Source organism: Vombatus ursinus, unplaced genomic scaffold, assembly GCF_900497805.2.
Source record: "Vombatus ursinus unplaced genomic scaffold, bare-nosed wombat genome assembly UNPS02014932.1, whole genome shotgun sequence".
Taxonomy (NCBI): domain Eukaryota; kingdom Metazoa; phylum Chordata; class Mammalia; order Diprotodontia; family Vombatidae; genus Vombatus; species Vombatus ursinus.
In genome coordinates this window covers 7,479,846-7,484,584 of record NW_020954710.1, presented here as the reverse complement: position 1 = coordinate 7,484,584, position 4,739 = coordinate 7,479,846, and the positions used below count along the sequence as shown (strand labels likewise).

Here is a 4,739-nt window from a genome sequence, read left to right as displayed (position 1 = left end):
GAATACCAGCTACGATAATCCTTTCAAGGTTTCTATAGTCAATGATTCTAAAAGATCCTCAGGCTTTTTAGGGGGAGGGGAACAGTGGAGAGGAAGGCAGGTGAGGTGAAAGCCAAGGCAGGGGCTGTGTGGTTGAGCCCAATACTGCTCTTCCTGTATATTTTAAATTGCTGAGAAGATGCAGTGAGTGTTCTGCTGGGTATCACACAGGAGGTAGGTGAGGGAAAAACTCCTTGGAAGAAATAGTTTTGCTTTTGGTTTGGAAGGGGCCTTTGGAGGTCACCTGGGCTCATCGTACAGATGAGGATGGCCAGGCCCAAAGACGGAAGTGACTTGCCAGATAGATAAGCGGCAGCGCTGAGATCTGAACTTTGGTCCCCGGCCTCTGGATCAGAGCTCTGGCCCCAAAGAACCCTCCTTGCACAACAAGCCCCCAGACTGTGGAGAGACCCTTCCCCAGGGGTGAACCCTAATGTCTACACATTTTGGGTCGATAAGAAAGTCTGAGAAATTTGCCAGAGGACAGGAAGTCTTTGGGTTTGTTGCCAACTCTATCAAACTAGGAAATTATCAGCTTGAGAGACAGAAGAGTCTTTAGAAATTAGCTAGTCCAAATGTCTCCTTTTACAAATGAAGAAAACTGGGACCTTCACGCAAAAGTGACTTGCCCAAGGTCATACAGCTAGAAAGTAGCATAGGCAAAGCTTAACCTCAAGTCTTCGTCACCCAAACCCCGTTCTTTCCACTAAATTCGACTCTTTAGGTTATGTTCTGGGATCTCTCTTAGAACTGATGAACACTTGAAACCCCCCTCCCCATTATGACTGGTTCTCAGTATCCTTTCTGTACAAAACACTCTATGTCCTGTCTTCATCTATATCTGGCCACTGGACCCAGATGTCTCCTGAGGTGAAAGTGAGGCTGGTGACTTTGCACAGCCCTGCCTCACTTCAATCCAATTTATTTGCATGTCACAGCATCACCTTCCTGATGTCATAGTCCTCTTCCAGAACGAAGGACAAACCACAACTCTCCCTTGCAAGGGAGAAAAGGTACTGAGCAAGAACCAGCCCCAGTAGGCACCTGACAATGTGTGCCCTGTTCTTCTGTCCTTCAGTCCCTGCCTCTTTCTGAGTTGCACGATTTTTCTTTTGACCCGGCTTGGCATGTAGGTGTGGATAAGTATAGTCAGTCCACAAACATTTATTAAGCTTCTACTGTGTGCCAGGAACTGCTAAGGATCAAGGCTTAAAAAGAAAGGCAAAAGACAATTCCTGCTCTCTAGGAATGTAATGGGGCAGAGAATACGCACGTCAACTGTGGACAAAGGCGGTAGCCAGGCTGAATAGGAGATAATCAACAGAGGGAGGGCACTAGAATTAAGGGGGATTGGGATAGGCTTCCTGTAGAAGGTGGAACTGGAAGGAAGGCTTAATAAATGTTTGACTTGAATTGTTCGAGCCGAAACGGCCTTTCGTGGGGTTTGTGGTTTGTCGAAGGAGCATTGGATGGTTTGGAGGATCTGGTTTGGATTTCAGGGTCTGCAAACCTGTCGCTTGGGTGAGCCTGAGCAAGCGTTTCCCTCTCTTGGGACCAAGTTTCCTCCCTAGTAAAATGAGGAGTCGGACCCGCTGACCTCAAACAGTCCCTTCCAGTTATCAATCACATTTACACAAGAGAAAACTGAGTCCTCTGCTCAAAGTTCCCAACTCTCGTCTCCTCCAAGAACTTGACATTTAAATTTTTAAAAAGTCACACTCGATGATTCCCGGGTTTGGCTGGAAGCAGCAACCTTTTTGGGCCCAGGGGCTTATCGCTCCATCCTCCACCTTCCCTCCCACCCCCGCAATTTCCCAAGGCAAAGAAATAAAACAATGCATTTATGTGGAAAGCCAGCTGTCCCTCGTCTGTCCGGGGAAGGCCAGACGTCTCCAGGTCTCAGCTGCCCCCCAGCGCTGGGGGCCCTCTCCCCACTCTCCTAGCCGAGCCACCGATGCTGCTGCAGCCGCCTGCTTGCTGCTGCCGTTTGCTGCTGCTGCTGCCTTTGCGGCCGCCGCGGAGGCGGGGACGCGAGCCGAAGGAAGGGGCGGAGGGAGCTGCGGGGGGCGGTGCCCAGCCCCAGCTGAGCGCTCTCGGGCACGTGACCGCGCCGGGGCTCGGCTCTCGGCTGCTCTCGCGCCCCCTCGGAGGAGCCCCGGGGAGCGTCTCGCGCCCCCAGCCCCAGCCCCAGCCCCAGCCCCAGCCCGACCCGGGCCCGGGCAGCAGCGGCGGCGGCGGCAGCAGCAGGAGCAGCGGCAGCAGCTGGAGCAGTAGCAGCGTCTCGCGCCCTAACGCGCGCTCCGGGGCGCCCCGGGCAGAGCCCGCGCGGGGAGCTGCGTGCCCTCGGAGGAGACCGCACCTCGGTGGCAGTTAGAAAAAATAAATTTGCATAGAAGTATTTCTTGCGCCTCGGCGGGCACGCACGCACACGCACAGCTCCCGCAGGCTCCGGCCGGACAGACGGACGCGGGGAGCAGGATTTCTCTGGGACCCTGCCCCTCTCTCTGCATTGGGAGCAGCGCCCCCGCTTCATGCCCAGGGCCCCCTCGGCGGGACGAGGAGCCGCGGGCGGCCGCTGGCCCGGCCGGCACGGACTGCTGCAGCCCCGGGAGCCCGAGCGCGGGGGCGGCCGCCGGTTGGCCGTGTGGAGCCCCGGAGCGGTAGGTGGGCCGGGAGCCGGGGGGCTGCGGGCACCGCGGGAGGGGGTTGGGCGAGGAGCGGCGGCGGCAGCGGCACCACCGGGCTCCGGCGCTTCCCCGCGCAGCCCGCGGTCTCCGCCTGGTGGCTGCCGCTGCCGCCGAGACCCCGGCCGCCGGGGGGCTGCGCTGGGGGGGGGTTGGCAGGGGGGGGGGGGGCGGCGCCCCGCCCGGGAACTGCACCTCCGCACCTTCGGAACCGGGGGTGGGGGCGCGGCAGCGCGCGGACCCCGGGTGGCTGTCTGCGCGCTGGCCACCGACCCCTCCGAAATTCCTGAAAGCCCAGGGGACCGTGCTCACCAACTTGGGCAGCGCTGCTGTCCCTGCTTCTCCTTCGCCTGTTCTCTCCTTCCCCTCACTTCATTTTCTCTCTCTCTCTTTCCCCTTTCTTTCTCTTCCTCCTTTTTCTCTCCTTCCCTTCTCTCTCTCTTTTCCTTTCTCCCTCTTTCCATTTCTTTTCCCCTTTCTTTTTTTTCTTCCCTTTCTCTGTCTCTCTCTTCCTTTCCTCTCCTCTTCCTCCTGAGGGAGACGGGTGGGGAGGTGATGTCCTCTCCCTCTTTGCGTTCCTCTCTTTCCTTCCCTTTCTGTCTCTTTCCCTCCTTCCCCGCTTCCTCTTGGCTGTACCTCTTGAGGGAATGGGGTGGGGAGGTGATGTGCTCTCCCTGTCTCTCTCCCTTTTCCTCCTTTATCTTTTCTTCCCTTTCTCTTTCTCTCTCCTTTCACACTCTTCCTCCAAAGGGAAAGGGGTGGGGAGGTGATCTCTCTCTGTCTCTCTGTCTCTCTGTGTCTCTCTCTCTTTCTTTCCTTCTCTCCCTCTCTCCCTTCTTTCCGTCGTCCTCTTGGCTGTACCTCCAGAGGGAGACGGGTGGGGAGGTGATGTGTTCTGGGTGGCTGAGATCTCTAAGTACCTTACCTCATCCCCTTCCTCTGCCCAAGTAGAAACCTTGGGGGTCCGGCAATCGTCTCCGAAAAAGTTTCTCTAAGAATACTTAGTTTCAGGCCCCCCCCCCCCCGCCTTGGCCAGTGCCCAATCCTGCGATCCGGGACTAGCCTGGGGTCGTGTCCCTGGGGGTGGGGATGGAGGATGGAGGGTGGAGGGTGGAACGGATATTTCTTCTATGTTGGGGGCAGAGCTGGGTCACCCTCACCCTCCAGCTGTCAGGTTCCACTCCTCTCCTGTTAAGCTTAGCCTTGGGCAACCCAGGCTTCCTAAATGAGTCTTTGAGAGTTGAAGGCAAAGAGGAAAGGGGTATAAGACTTGGAAGACAACCAGTCCCCCAGCCCTTTTTGCAAAAAGCATGAACTGATTAAAAAAACAAACAAACAAACAACGGGCAACAACACTGCTTTTTTTGGAGGCGTTCAACAGCCCCCGTAATTGGGGACGAGAGAGATTGACAGAGAATCCCAGGGAGAGGAAGAGAGAGAGACTGGAGCAGGGGAAGCTTAGGTACGGCCGAGCTGGTCTGCAGGAGAGCTGCAAAGCTTGCTTGGCCTGAGCACTGGAGAATTCAGATTTTCCTCCAGCTCACTAAGGAAGTGAAGTGTGTGTATGTGTTGCAGCCCGTAGTAACAACTGCTCGGGAGACACCCTATGCTGCCAGTTACAGAAAGCTGCTGGAGTCTTGGCGTCCTCCGCCTCTCCAGCTCCAATTGAGGGAGGACCATCCAGAAGTCACAGAATTGCGGGGAGGAGGGAATGCGCTGGGTTTTCACAAGGAGGGAGCCTGGGAGGCCTTCGCGCTCTCTCTCTTTCTCTCTCACTCTCTCTCCCCCTCCCCCTTTTCTCTCCCTCCCCACTCCCCCTTTTCTCTCCCTACCCCCTTCTTTCCCCCTCCCTCCTCTCTCCGCCTTTCTTTCCCCCCTCTCCTCCTCCTTTCCCCCCTCCCTCCCCCTTCTGTCCTCCTCTCTCCCCCCTCCCTTTCCTCTCTCCCCTCCCTCTTCTCCTGTCTCTCTCCCTCCCCCTTCTCTCTCCCCTCCCCCTCCCCTCCCCTCCCCTCCCCC

The 4,739-nt window shown here is 56.9% G+C and overlaps 1 protein-coding gene across 1 annotated transcript in view; it reads left to right on the top strand.

Annotated features, from left to right (window-relative positions):
* The first annotated feature begins 2,649 nt into the window (after nucleotides 1-2,649).
* SPSB1 (splA/ryanodine receptor domain and SOCS box containing 1) overlaps nucleotides 2,650-4,739 on the top strand; it is an 89,671-nt gene continuing 87,581 nt past the window's right edge. The window contains 1 exon segment of the mRNA XM_027844014.1: nucleotides 2,650-2,699. The gene's annotated coding sequence lies outside the window, so the exon portion shown is untranslated.